General features: G+C 34.8%; 1 pseudogene across 1 annotated transcript; it reads left to right on the top strand.

Moving 5' to 3' along the window:
• The first annotated feature begins 4304 nt into the window (after positions 1 to 4304).
• Positions 4305 to 15880, top strand: LOC147820987 (translationally-controlled tumor protein-like; annotated as a pseudogene). The gene has a single exon (XR_015447869.1). The product of XR_015447869.1 is annotated as a translationally-controlled tumor protein-like (transcript).
• Positions 15881 to 15897: the final 17 nt, after the last annotated feature.

Here is a 15897-nt window from a genome sequence, read left to right as displayed (position 1 = left end):
AACAATGTTATATGACTTTTAAGTATATTGATTTACTCATTCTTCACAACATATGAGATATATATTGTTAATATTCTTATATTCACAGACAAAGACACTGACGAACAGGAGTTAAGTGACTTTTCTAAGCTCTAGTGGCTATTGACTTGCAGAGTCAAGATACAAATTTACACTAACTGGCTTCAGAGTTCAGCTCTTAACCATTAACTTCATCTTTTATTTGTTTATTGTTTATGATATTGAATGAATCAATGAAGCTCACAAGTGAATTGTCAAAATTAAAACATTGTCAGAAAAGAATTCAAGGTAATGGTTAAAAGAAATGATGTATTTTCTACCAGGAAGGTCAGGTGAAGAGATGGTAAAATGAGAATCTAATATTAAATGTTAGATAAATGTATGTATTTTTAAACTTTTCTTTTTTTGGTACTGGGGGATCGAACTCGGGTCCTTGTGCTTGCAAAGCAGGCGGCGGAACCACTGAGCTAAGTCCCCAGCTATTTTTAAACTTTTTATACTTTTTTACACTTTTTACACATTTTAACACTTTGATTCTTATCATTAAATGATTCTTTTTTTCTGATGTCAATTGTCATATCTCAGAATAATTTACTGCAATTTTATTGACTCTCAAAGATTTCTCAGTATTCAGACATTATCAACAAAAAGCAAGCTCTCCAACTCTGCTCAGATTAGAGCATGCAGTTAAACATTTTTGTATGTTTATTACTGATATTTGACTGACTGTAATATTTACATACATTCCAGTATTTTTGACCTGCAGGAAATTCCCCTTTAATTTATTCAGCTAGCAAATACTTACTGTAATGTGATCTAGGAACATACAATTTATCATAACCACTATTATGTGAAAAAGCAAGAAAAGCTTCAAAACGGTTTCGTGTCTTTTAAAAATTTATTCCACTGAAGGTCTTTTAAAAACTGAATTCAGTATGATCTTAAAAGTTAAGAAAGTAATATAAGTATCTTAAGCTAAGAAAATAAACATAGACCTGACTCATGCCAAGTATGTATTACCAGAGCTAAGTCACAGTCCGGGTCTTCATTACATATTTGTTTTGTTCTCTTGCCTTTATAAAATGATGATAATTTTTATGTTCAAAATTTGGGCAAAAGGGCAGATGTTCACATGTGATTTATGATGCTGATGTATTCTGCCTCTCTGTACTGGAACTAACAGAACTTACAGTCTGTTTAAAGATCTTCCAAAGAAATTAAGAATTGGGTATTTTCAACTCATAATGTATATTTTCTTTATTTTTTTCATAATGTATATTTTCAACATCAGTTATGGCTCCAAAACCTTACATACAACTGTGACAAAGTTATTTTGTGCTACATTAAAATAAAATCATAAGTTTCACATTATGTACATTTTAAAGCATGTTAATATTCTTACAATTTTTAGTTCAGCCTGGAGAATATCAGAATGCTTTCCATTATAAAGGTAATTCATGCTCATGATATGATGTTCTCCTATTGCAGAACAGGTTGAGTGGGAAAAGGTTTTTAAAAAGCCTCTTTCTCGTTACTTAAAAAATTTCCATGCATATACATATATGTCTCTTTTGGTTAAAAAAAGGACATAAAGTCTATTATTTTTTATATTTTCTTTTTTTATAAACTCCATTATTACTTAAAATATCACAGATGTGTCTCTACAAACAAGTCCTCACGGTATTTACGACAGTTAAGTGTCACAGAAAAGTTTTCAGGTATCTGTGCCTTTTGTTGCCCAGATTTATCACCTAGGAAACTAACTGATTAAGAAGCCAGCTACCACCAGAATAATCGTTTAGCTACCTTTTGTCTCAGTCACAGTTTTTCATATCAAATTCTGTAGTTTAATAAAAAGATATTGTTCTGTCATCAAACAAGGGCATTTTCATAATTCTATGATATAGTATTATAGTTCCTATAGTAAGATATTTTTCATATTTGTTAACAGCTATGCAAAATAGTTTTGAAAAAACAAAAATGGTTAATTTTAATGTTCTTAAAATTAAGAACATCTGTCCATCAAAAGACAAATAGAAAAAGATGAAAAGATAATCCACTGTGAAAAGATACTTTCCACATATGGCTGACAAAGAATTAATGTTCGCAACATATGAAGAAGTCTACTCGTCAGTTAAGAAAAAGAAGGACAACTCCATTGGAAAATGGGCAAGAAAGTTAAACTAACATTCACAAGAAGTTATTGAAATGGTCAATAAACTGCCTAAAAGATATTCAAGGTAACTACTAATTAGAGGAATACACATTAAAACCACAGGTCCATGCTACCGTAAACCTACCAGCTTGTCCTAAATTTTAAAGTCAGAATATCAATACTGACAAGAACATAGAACAACCGGAACACTTTTGTACTGCTTTTGAGAGTACAAATAGATGAAAAGCATATTAGAAAACAGTTTAATGCTGAACATGGTGATGCATGCCTGTAGTCCTAGTTACTCAGGAGGCTGAGACAGGATGATCGAAAGTTCATATTTGGTAAGACCCTGTCTCAAATTTTTTAAAAGACCTAGGAGCATAGCTCAGCACTCCCTGGGTTCAACCTCAAGTACTGAAAAAGAAAAAAATTGACAAATTATATAGTAATATAATATAATTTTGACATGTGTGATATACATATATGCACAATGCATATTTACCTATTTAGTACATTACACACACACATGCATGCATGCACTCACACACACATATACTAATAGAAACTCCGGCCACCTATACCAAGAAAATTGTGCAAAATAGTTGTTAGGGTCACTGGGTAAGGGAAGAACTGGAGATAAGCCAGTGTCCATCAACATTCATAGTATTTTTTCACTAATATAAATATCAGTGTTTAAAAGTAACAATAAGTTGATTAGGAATACAACTGGATGTGGTACAACCTTTAAAAATAGCAAGAAAATGAAACACAAAATTGAGAAAAATACTATCTCTGAGGGACAAAGGGGAAGTGAGGGCAGGAAGAGGAACCTGGGATTTCAATGACCATGTCATTGTTTTCTCAAAAATTAGGTCATGGTGTGTAAATACCCATCTTGGTTATTCATTATATGTTATTTATATACTAATATAAAACAAAATGAAATTACTAGAAAAATAGAATTCAAAAACCTAAAAATGGTTATTTTATAAAACTATGTTATTGCCTCCTCTGGGATATTAGCTGCATTTCATCTAGATTTAACAGTCTAGAGAATGAGTTGGAGATATGCATGTGGCTATTTCCAGCATATGAAATATTCCAATAATTAGACTTTAACAGATCAATATTTAAGAGTATTCTTAAATGTTCTTTGATTTACAGAATTTTTCTCAAAGTTAGGGTAATATTTATACATTTCTCAGAAGTATTATGCATGCTTTAAATAATTCAAACATATTTAGAAATTGCCATTCTTAAATACTGTTTTCAAAGTAAAGTAAGTGTGATTATATTATTGATATGTTATTAGGTTTTGCTGAGTAAAGCTGTTTCCACACATAAACATCTTGGCCACCTGCAACTGTTTGTCAGTAGACTTGGTTTGAGAACACTAGTAGTAATTGTAAACTTAGGAATGTGTGACAAGCTAACAGCCAGCTGTGCATATCCTGACTTTTTCCAGGTGTTAAAATAAATATGACCATTTGGCTCACTTGTAACTCAACAAAATATTTCATGATTCATTAGCTTAAAAATCCATTTATAATTTTTATTGGAGTAGATAATGTTATATTCATTTGAAATGACAAAATACATGTCCAGAAATATTTGTATTATCATTACATATATTCCATGGTCATTTTACAAAATGAAAGAATTCAAATGTAATGGTTGTATAAATTTTTAATTTTTTTCACAGGAAAGTACTAGTGAGTCACTTTGTCTATAGGGATCAAAAAAAAAAATGAAAAAAGAAAAGATGAAAGTATACTTTTTGTTCAGTCAAAATTCAACTTGCCTTGGTAGAATCAAGTTCCAAAGTGATGTAAGCATTACTTTGGTACATATCATGTATTTGATAATTTCCTGATGATTACTAGTATTTACCATACACCTGCTGTTAGGTATTTGCCTTGGGTAACTACTGATTCACGCAAGGTTCCTGAGGGAGAAAATTTATCCCTGTTCTATATTCCATTAGAATAACATGCAGCTTCACACATTCCAGTCTATACTGGATTTTACAAGGTGTAATCAACAAATATGATGAATTAAAAATTATTATTAACTTATATTTAAATAATATTATTTTTGAAATATTATCATATTAGCTTTTCCGCCCCCCCCCCCCCCCCCCCGGGCTCGTGTGCCGCTCCGGCTGCTCCGCGCTCGCTCTGCGCTCCGGGCTCCTGCTAAGCTAGCGCGGCCGCGGCTCCCTTCAGCCACTATCATGATTACCTTTCGGGACCTCATCAGCCATGATGAGAAGTTCTCCGACATTTACAAGATCCGGGAGATTGCGGGCGGACTGTGCCTGGAGGTGGAGGGCGAGATGGTCAGTAGAACAGAGGGTAACTGATGACTCGCTCATTGGTGGAAATGCCTCCGCTGAAGGCTCGGAGGGCGAAGGTACCGAAAGCACGGTAGTCACTGGGCTGGATATTGTCGTGAACCCTCACCTGCAGGAAACCAGCTTCACAAAAGAGGCCTACAAGGAGTACATCAATGATTATATGAAATCAATGAAAGGCGAACCTGAAGAACAAAGACCAGAAAGGGTAAAGCCTTTTATGACAGGGGCTGCAGAACAAATCAAACACATCCTTGCTAATTTCAAAAACTATCAGTTCTTTATTGGTGCAAATATGAATCCAGATGGTGTGGTTGCTGTCCTGGACTACCGTGAGGATGGTCTGACCCCATTTATGATTTTCTTTAAGGATGGTTTAGAAATGGAAAAATGTTAATGGATTCCATGGTTACCTTGGATCAATAACTTGACATAACTGGCTGCTGCTTGTCATCCACACAACACCGGGATTTTAGACAAATGGGACTGATGTCATCTTGAACGCTTTGTTTATTTTGACCGTGCTTTATTTGGAGTGGAGGGATTGTTTTTTAGGGAAAAAAAACATGTCATGTAGGTAGTCTAAAAGTAAAGAGCATTTAAACTAAAAAATGTATATATTATAATATTAACTTCCAGAACTGCTTCAGAAAGTGGCAAGAACAATGGCCTAGTGTGTTCGAAGACAGGGGAGTATTTTGAGGAGAATTAATAGAATGTTTTTTACTGTAGTAATTTTAAATTTAAACATTCATCATATTTTTGATCATATCATTTAGATATTTACACTAGAGTTTTGCCCAATCTTTGATCAGTATTCATCCAATATTCATAAATGCTCAAATACTGCCTCATTCTATTTCAGGGGCAGTTTAGCATCTAAGACAATTGGGAAATTCAAAGTATATATTTTTTTCTACTCCATATCAATTCCATCCTACCAAAGGAAAGTAGGGATGCACAACATGGTCTTTACATACATGCATACCTTGGTATGGGATCCTATTTATGATTATTCCCCGGGTAGAAGGTAGGAGAGCTTGGAGAAGGCAAAGGTAGATTGTTCATGGTCTCCATCAAGAGATCTAAATCTATTGTGCCAGAACACTGCCATATATACGGGCTTGGTTTCAGAAGTTTAATTCAAGTAGGATTGCCTTTACTGTACTCCACTAGTCACAGAATTTTTATTCTTTTAATACTGGAAGATATATCATTCCTATTTCTAGGAATGTGAAAATCATATATAAACCTTCTATATATAAAAAATAGGTCCAAATTGTGATTTTATCTGCCTCAGTCTCTGGTCCTTGACAAAAATGTCAAGCTCAGCAAAGCATATTTAAAACCACATTGGTATATAGTAAATTCTTATACAAATGAACAAACATAAATCTTGTCAAAGCATTTTATTACTCTAATGGAAACCTTAGTAAATATATAAGTATTTTAAAGCTAGAAACACAAAAGGAATTAATGATGTTACCTAATATCTTCTTTTAAAATATTGTTAAAAAGTAAGAAATGTAAGCAACATTAATACTGTACTGGAAAAGAAAAACTATTACTAGCAGATAAAATGAAATACTTCCAAATGAAAAATAATGAATGGAATAACTTTTAGATCTGAATAGATCCAAGGTAAATATATACCGTAAATGTTAATGTTGGTCATTTCTGGGAAGAAAAGGGAGATGTTAGTGTTGGGTGATGAAGGTTGAGATTTACTTCTTAATAAATATATTTTGATATGTTCTTTGACTATTATTTGAACTTTTCTATATGTATGTATTTGTAATTTGGAAAACTAAATTTTATTAACTCTTTATAGGAAAATTCATTTTTAAATTTCAACACAGCACTATTTAAGATGCTCACTAATATGGGTTAGATATTTTGGCAAAACTTGGACCTATTATAATATAGTGTAAGAAATCACATTTTGTAATGTTTTTGAAACAATTCAAATCTCCTTCAGTGGGTATTAGTCAAGCAAATTTTGGAGCAAATATATCATGGAATGTTACATAGCAATAAAAAGAAACAAAATCTTGATACATGTAACAACTTGGATAAATCTCCAGGGAATTTTGTTGAGTGGGGGGAAAAAAGCCAGTCCTAAAAAGTTACATACTATATGCTTCCATTTTGAAGTGGAAATGAAATTTGAACATTTTGAAACATTTCCAAACAAAAAACAATTAGAAATAGAGAACATAATTGCAATCAGAAAGAGTTAGAGGTAGAAAGAGGAGGCAAGGGAGAGGTGGACGTGGTTATAAATGGACAACACAAGGATCTTTACAGTTAAAAGAACCGTTCTGTATCTTGACTGTGGTGGTGGCTATATAACCCTCCACATGTGATAAACTTATAGAGAGTTATGCACACACCCAAATAAGTACAAATAAAACCAGGGATATCTGAATAAAAGACCAGTGGATTTTATCAGTCATCAATGTCAGTACACTGTTTTTGGTACTATAGTTTTGCTAAATGTTACCATTAGTAGGACCTGGGCAAAAGTACATGGGATCTCTGTGTTCTTATCACTTTTATATGAAACTACAATTATCTCAATAAAAATTTCAATTAAAAAAGAACAGCTAAAAATTTTCCAGAAATTATGAAAAATACAATCCACGGGTTTAAGTAGCTCAGCTAATAATCCTCAAGCAAAATAGTAAAGGAAATCTGCAGTTAGAATGGTAAAACCAGCAATGTAGTCATCAAATTGCAGTTTCTCTTTCATTATGTTAGTAGAATTACCAGATAATGTGACTTCTCAACTCCTCAGCATTTTCCATTCTTTCTTACGGTAGGAATGACTTTGTGTCGAATTTCTTGCCAACATAATGTTTTCATCTGGGGACCTTAAAAACATACAAGCTATCTTCATTTTCTTTCCTTGTGGTGTAAATCAAAGCAAGACATGGTTTTGACTATGGGATGGGAGAGAAACAAGATGGAAAGAACCTGGGTTTCTGGTAAAGATTGTGGACCACATCCACCAAACAACAAGAATAGAAAGCCTATGTTTTAATCTGTCATTTTAAACTATGGTATTTTTGTTTTCCTTGTTGCACATCTATTTTTTCCCTGAACTTATACACCTAGACATATCAGAGTGTATCTTCAGAAAACCAAAAAGAGAAACACACTGCTTTAAAGGAACTACCCTGGCAGAAGCAGACTTTGAATATATTTTTAATGGACTAAAATAAAATAGGCACAAAATTAGTATTCTCTACTTGATGAAAAGATCCTTCAAACATGAAGGTGAAATAAGGAAATTATCATACTAAAATAGATATTGTCTTGAGCCAAACTTCACTAAAAGAGATGTACTTCATTCAAAAGCAAAGTGATCCTAGCTAAAAGGTTTGAGATGAGATGTAAGTTGAAACATTGTCTTAAGAGTAATGAAGTTTAATGGTAAAAAAAGATATAATTAAATTTTCATGTAAGCTAGAAGGAGAAATCAAATATTCTGTGCAGTTCAAGAAAAAAAGCAATGGGCCGAGGATGTAGCACAGCGGCACAGTGCCTGCCTGGCAAGCATGAGGTCCTGATTTCAATCCTCAGTACAAAAAAAAAAGCTTTGATTAACAAAGAAATTGATAAGTTTGCATATTATATGGAACACCATAGTTACTGCTAAAAGAATAAGGAACAGTGAGTACTAGTTGAGGAAGAAAAATAGAATTACTAGCAAGCACTTAGTATATCTAAAAGTAGATAAGAAAGTAAAGAAAAACAAGACAAGTGAAACAAAAAAAGCAAGATAATTGGTAGATATAATTTCTGAGTTATAATGTGAACAGATTAAATATTTTTAATTGTAGTTAAGCAATAAAGATTGGCTAAATTTAATAAATACAGCTGGGCACTAATATAATAAGCATATCTGAAACAAAAGGGTACAGAAAGATTGAGAAGAAAGAATGAAAACAAAAATTATTCAAATACTATATATAACCCCTCTCCATATGACCCAAATCTAAAATCTTTAAGGCAATAGAATTATTGAAATTAGAATGTTTTTGTCCAATGTTTTAAATGTTCAGTTCCTCATGCAATATCAGTTTCTTTTGTTTCTCTAAACCTCACTCTTATAAGAAAGTTTATTATATAAGCAATATATATTATTAAAGAAAAAATTGGAAAGTACTAATATCCTAATAGGATTTTTCTGTTACCCAAAAACACATAGAGAGAGTCAAATACTATGAATATATTTAGAAGTTTTGAAACAAATGGTACATGTATCACATACAAATATATATATGGAGTTACATCATAAAAGCAGTGCCAATGTGAACTTTTACTTTCTTGCTCATACCCTATTTTGGTCTCATTGCCTGTGTATGCCAAAATCCACATGTTGAAAAATAATCCCCAAGTATTAAGAGGTGAGGCCTTTGAGAGACAGTTAGGTATTGAGAGAAGAACTTGATGAATGGGATTAGTGCCCTTATAGAAGACTCCCAAGAGAGATGCCTTGTCCTTTCCACCATGTGAAGTTGCAGGGAAGTAACTATTGTGTGAATTAAGCAGTCCTCACCAGATGGCAGATCCTCTGGCACTTTGATCTTGGACTTCCCAGACTCCAGAACTGTGAGAAATAAATTCCTGTCCTTTATGAGCTACTCAGCTCATGGTATTTTGTGATAGGATCCTGAAAAGACTAAGATACACTCTTTCTATTATTATTAAAACTGTCAAAAATTTCATTGAATTAATAGAATGAACATTGTAACTTAAGCTTTGGGTAATCATTTTATACATGTGAGTTTTTTATGGGAAAAATGTTTACTGTGAACTATTTCAGAATTACCAAAAGGATAAAGAGTAATTAAATGATAGCATAATGAATACTTATTTATCCCTCATCAAGCTTAAGGCATAAAACAGTACCAATTACGGTTAAAATTATGTAATTTTCCTGGCTTATACCCTTCTTTTCTAGCATTTTTTCAAAGTTTACCACCATGTTGTATTTGGTATTTATCAATCCCACATTTTTCTGAATAGTTTTATTCTTTTTTTTTCATTAAGTTTATTGGTACATTTTAGGTATAAAATACAGTTACATTCATCATTAGGATCTTGTACCATTACATGAGTATCTTGGTTCTTATTTTTTCCCCATTCCCCTGCCCTCCCGTCACCCCTTCCATCCTTCCCTATTTACAAAGACTTTGTTTCCATTTTTTTCTTTTCTCATATTTTTTCTTTTCCTTTCTTTCCTTTCCCCATTCCTCCCACTTCCCCTATGCCTTTAGACCTTTTCTTCCTATTACACAATATCAATTATACATTTTTTAGTTACAATACCAAGACTTAGAGGACATTACCACAGATTTTACAGAATTTAAAAGTATATAGAAAGCATATTACAAAAATCTTTTTTGAAATAAATTTGACAACTTCCTTGAAATACCTTGGAAAACAAATTAATGAAACTGACTCTGGAAGAAATATAAAATTCGAATAGCACCTATTAAAGAAAGTATGTTCCTAGCTTGAAAACCTACCTACATGACAACAGCAGGCACATATACATTTTAACTGATAAATTATATCGAACATTTAAAACAGAAAACAGAAGGAACACTTCTCCCCTCATTTTAGGAAATCAACATTGTGGTAATACTAAAACTGGATAAAGATAATAGAAGAAAAAAGTATGAACATAGATGAAAATTTGTTTAACAAAACAAACTATTAGAAGTCAGATCTGGCAGGATGTAGAAAGTGGTTTTGTTATAGGGATGGCAGTGTTGGTTCAGCATTGGAAGATCCACCCCCATAAGTCATCATTTTAACAGAAGAAAGGAAAAAGCCATTTGATCCTATCAGTAGTTGCAGAAAAAGTATTGGACTAAATTCTACAGCGGTTCATGATAAAAGCTATGAGGAGACTAGAAGTAGAACAGAACCTTCTCAACAGATAAAAGACATGTAGTCCATACTTCTGGCAAAAAAAATGCCTTATATGAATGGAAAAGATACAATGCTTTCTCCTTAAGGTGGGGAACAAGGGCAGATATGCCTACTCTTATTTCTGTGAACAGTTTGTCTTATGTCGTCTGCACTCTCTCCTGTTTCTTCATTGACTCCGATCAGTCTTTTATTATTCTTCTTTGCATAGTCTAGCAGCTGCTGGATTGATTTCTCATGGTCCCTTACTATTTTAAAGAAATTTTTCTTTGCCTGGTCACTAATTGCAATCTTATCTTCTGTATCTGAAATTCTGTCCTCACATTGGCTCATTCTGCTGCGTAAACTTTCAATGGAGTTTTTAGATCTCCTGGAACTCTATTTGCATCTGTTTTATGGATTCCATTTGTTTCCTATGTTGGGATTCCATCATGTTCCTCAGCTCCTCTATTTTTTTTATCTATGTCCTCTCTAGATTTATTATGTCTTGCACTATGGGCACAATCTCTGCTGTTATCTGAGAAATTATTTCTGATTTCATTTTTTCCAGATCCTCTTTTGTTGCCAGTTCAGGGAGTCCAGGTAGTTGAGTTTCAGATTGTTCCATCTCGTTTCCCTTTGGGGTTGCCTTAGGTGATCTGGAAGTCTGGTTTTGAGACTTGTTTACCTGTCTTCTCATTTGAACAGATGCAGCTTGTTGTGCCTTTGTTGAGGCAACTTTTTGCTTACCCAGTGGTCTTCATTTCTCAGCAAGCCACCAATTCTCTGCTGCTCACCAGTACACTGATTTCTGGGTTCAGAATGGTGGCCTTCTGGATCCCTGAGCTGACCTGTTGTCTGGGTGAGCTTCTGGCTGGGGCCTGTGCACACTTGGGATGATATCTAGGTGAGCCTCTGGCTACTGCCCCTATGTAGCTGTTGTCTGGGTGGGCCTTTGGCTGAAGGCTGTGCACCCCAGTTCCTACTGTGTGAGCAAGCTTCTGGCTAGGGTCTTGTGCAATTACTGATGGTATCGGGGTGAACCTCTGACTGTTGCTTGTGTGCCTGTGCAGCTCTTTTCGAGGTCAGCCCTTGGCTTGGGCCAGTGTGCCCCAGCCTCTGGGGTCAGGGAGGAGCCCTGGCTGGGATCTGCTTGCAGCCACACAGCTCTGCTCTGGTCCACACCACTGCTCCTTCAACTAAGGTGGTCTGGTGTGCCTTTATTGCAGAGATTTTCTTCACTTTTCTGGTGGGCTTTTCATCGAGGAGCCTCAGAGAGGCCCTCTTTCTGTTGTTCACTTCTGTTCTACTTCTCAAGCTCAGAACAATGTCCTTTATGACCCCTGTAACTCTGAGATGTGGATCCAGGTAATGGCTTGGCACGGCCATGGGTGGGTGAGGTGGGGTGTTGTGTGGCTCACCTTCTTGGTGCTGGGGGCGCTCTGCTCCTCAGCACTCTGGGGTGGTGGTATGGCTGCCCGAGAGGCTCACCTCCTCGGTGCTGGGGAGGAGGGGGGGGCTCTACTCCAACTCTTTTTTTTTTTTTTTTTGTACCAATGATTGAACTTGGATCCTTGCTCTTACGGGGCAGGCGGCAGAACCACTTAGCTAAATCCCCAGCCCTAGTTTTATTAACTGTCTCTTAGAGGGGCAGGGATTTAGCTCAGTGGTGCTGCTGCCTGCCTCGCAAGTGCAAGGTCCTGAGTTTGATCCCCAGTACCAAATACAATCAACCAAACAAAAGACTATGCCTTAGAAATATGGTGGTATTTTGCATATTTTAGAACTTGCAGTAAATGGAATGAAAATGTATTTATTCTTTCTCAGTTCATCTTTTTTTTTTGCTCACTGTTGTATTTGAGATATAGTATTGAAGACGTAACTATTTCATCTTAAATGTTGAGTAATACTCCATGATCTTCCCTTTTTTTTTTTTTGGTACCGGAGATTGAACTCGGGTCCTTGTGCTTGTGCAGCAGGTGGTGAAACCACTGAGCTAAATCCCCGGCCCAATACTCCATGATCTTAATATACTACCTCAATTTAATAACCTATTCTTTTGTTGATAGCCATTTACGTTATCCAGAATGTTGCTCTTTCAGACAGTAACACTATAAATATTTTTTGCATATAGGCTTATGAGAGAATATCTGTAAGCTATGTGTTTATGAATGGAAATATTGATCAGAAGATATACATATTTTCATAGGGTATCACCAAAGCATTCTCCACAGTAATTGTAGCACTTTATATTCATCAGCATTTAAATGTTTATTTCTGCACACCCTCACTTTAGTATTGTCAGACATTTAAAGTTTTGTCATTATCATGGACATAAATTTATATCTGTGGCTTTTAGTTACCTTTATTTGATTACTCATAATATTGGTCATCTTATCACCTCATTGTTTTCCTTTCTTGAATTATCTTTCATTCCACATATAGTATTTAAACTGCATTTAGTTAGCAAATATTTATTGAATACTTTCTATATGCTGGATATTAGAAAGATTACTGTCTTTGCCCTAATGAAACTTATAAAGTGAATTTTTTGTTTTTCAGCTTAAAGGATTGAAATATAATTGAATGTTGTCTTTTAGACTAACTCAGTTTGATAAATATCAACATTTATTCAAATATCTCCTTTGGTTCCAGTCATCCAAAGAACTTCCATAGAATAATTTCAGACTGATATTAAAATTTTAAATATTGAATGCTGGTACTGAAAATGATGTTTGTCTAAGAAGATTTGATATCCCTGTTAGTACCCATGTAGATAAGCAGCTGGGTACTAAAGTCTGGATCTCAGAAGGAAATCCAGACTGTAAATTTTGGCAGTTATGTGTTCATAAATGGTATTTAAAGCTATGAGGCAGAATACTTATTGGAGTATATAGAAGGGAAAAGAGGGCCTGGGCTGAAACTTGGGTGTAGGTCAACATTTCCTAGTTGTGAATATTTGGAAAAGAGCAGTTGAAAAGATAAGACACACACACACACACACACACACACACACACACACACCACTTCAGTTGGTTGCATGTGAGGAAGTAAGAGGTACAGTCTCCTGACAGCCTCAAACACATGTATCCATGCTGTGAAGTGCCAGTGGTGGCCACATGGAAAAGACCAGAGAGTGCATTCTACAGAGATAAGAGAGTCTTCTGAATGGCAGGCAGCAAAAGTAAAAAAAGGAAGGCCTTGCCATACAACCCCAAGGAGCCAAGTTCTGCAAACAAAAAAATGAGCTTGGAAGTGGAGTCTTCCCTAGAACCTCCTGACAGTTTCAGACTCTGAACACTCTGAAATGGGACCCCCTCCATGATGTGCCAAAATTGTGACATACAAACTGTGAGCTAATGCATGAGTGTTGTTTTAAGCTGATAAGATTGTGGTGATTTGTTATACAGCAATAGAAAATTAATACAGTATAAAAAAGAAGTGCATATAAATTGACAAACACATAGATAAATCTAACCTTCTTTATAAAAATAAGTAACATTACCTAACTTGAGGCATCTTTTTAAAAAAGCAAAAGTAAAATTCAGATAAAAAATATGTAAGTGGGGCCGGAGATTTAGCTCAGTGGTGCTGCCATCTGCCTCACAAGCGCAAGGTCCTGAGTTCAATCCCTGGTACCAAAAAACCCCACAAAAAAACAATGTAAATTGAACCTAGGCTGCCTATAGTTAAAATATTTAAAATCTTTATGTTTGGGGAGCAGTAATTTGTAGGTGTGGTATCTCCTAAAATCTGAGGTGGTTCTTGGACAGATGACATAAGAGACTACAATTCCCTGCTTCTCATAAGGCTAGCTGTGGCCCTGTGTCTAGTTCTCATCAATAAGTAAGTTTGAGTCATACGTTGTTCAAAAGGAAATGGGTTATCCTGGACTCCTCTTCCTCCTTTCTGACATTTGGAAAATAACATGGACAACATAGTCACCCATTTTGACCATATAGATGCAGCCTGTAGATAGGATGAAAGAAAATCATCATCATCATCATCATCATTTGGGTCCCTGAATGACTAAGTAGAGCAGAGACATACCATAACATGAGTTAGAAATTTATTATTTAATCCTTTGTATTTTTAGATGTGTTTCTTAGAGTACTATAACCTTAACCGTAACTTTAACTCCTTGGAATTGGAATGACACAATCACAGAAACTTAAAATATAGGCCATTTGACTTAGAAAAATTTAGGACTTAGCAGTGAGGCAGTAGGTCTTATGTTGTTTGGGGTACAGAAGCAGCTGACTTCTCCAGGCTGTGAGGCTCAAATTTCTGAATTCTCTAGGCCCTTCCTTCTCTGTTTGCATACTGGCATATTTTTGCCTTAGCCCATCTTTTTCTTATAATACCTTGCTAAAAGCAACAAGAATAGCCAACATATATTCCTTTCCACTTTTAGGAATGTATGATAAAAAATAGGATGAGATAAGACTATGGCTCAAAAACTTTCCCTAAAGCCTCCTTAATGAAAAGAAGCCAATACCACTGAGCTAAATCTCCGGGGCAAATTCTTCTTCTTTTTTTTTTTGATACTGGGGATCGAACTCGGGACCTTGTGCTAGCGAGTCAGGCAGTGGAACCACTGAGCTAAATCCCTGGTCCCTCATTACTTTTCTACTCCCAACACATTCTTAGTTTCCTCCTAGACACCTAGGTGATACAAAAAGGCAAGAAATTTGTTCAGAGTCTTCCAGCATGAGGAGATTGCCCCATTGCATATCATTTGTCTACACCTTGCCCGGTACCATTCTGTACAGAAAAACATAACAGCGAGAGCTTGCACTTTTCTTTTTCTTTGCACATGCATCCTATTGATTTTGTTTTTCTGGGAAAGTGAAACAATCTAGTGCCCTCCTCAAGAAACTGGATACCCCAAAGCAATCAGAAAGAAGGAAATGATAAAGATAAGACCAGAAATTAATGAAATTGAAAACAGAAAATAATCAAGGAAAATCAATAAAACCAAAGAAGACACAGATTACTGAAACTAGAAATGAAATAAAGAATATCACCGCAGAGCCCGCAGACTTTACCCTGACAGTTACTTCATGGAATTTTCTCCTTTTCACATTCTAGCAAACAGATTGAAATTGATTAGATGTATCACATTAGGTTGTTATTTAGCCTTCAGAAATTAATGTAAGTAGGTCAAAAATTTCTCTTCTATCTTACATGAGTATTAAATATATTAATATGTTAAATAAAATATATATAAACTAGACTAGGAACCATAAGTAGATATACAAATATAGACTATAAATATTTCAATGAAATATGAATAATGTTAGTCCTTAGGCATTGGTATATGCAAATTCAATATATGTGACTTGATCTATGAATAGATGATGATTTGATCGCTAATATCCAAATATTAATGTGAAAATGTAATGACAGTTTGGGAACTGGTATTTCTCTCTTTGATAGATGTGTG

Source organism: Heterocephalus glaber, unplaced genomic scaffold, assembly GCF_053883595.1.
Source record: "Heterocephalus glaber isolate CG9 unplaced genomic scaffold, H.glaber_assembly_v1.0 deba00001779, whole genome shotgun sequence".
Classification (NCBI taxonomy): domain Eukaryota; kingdom Metazoa; phylum Chordata; class Mammalia; order Rodentia; family Bathyergidae; genus Heterocephalus; species Heterocephalus glaber.
The sequence above is the reverse complement of the archived record's forward strand: the minus strand, read 5'-3'. Positions and strand labels throughout refer to the sequence as shown.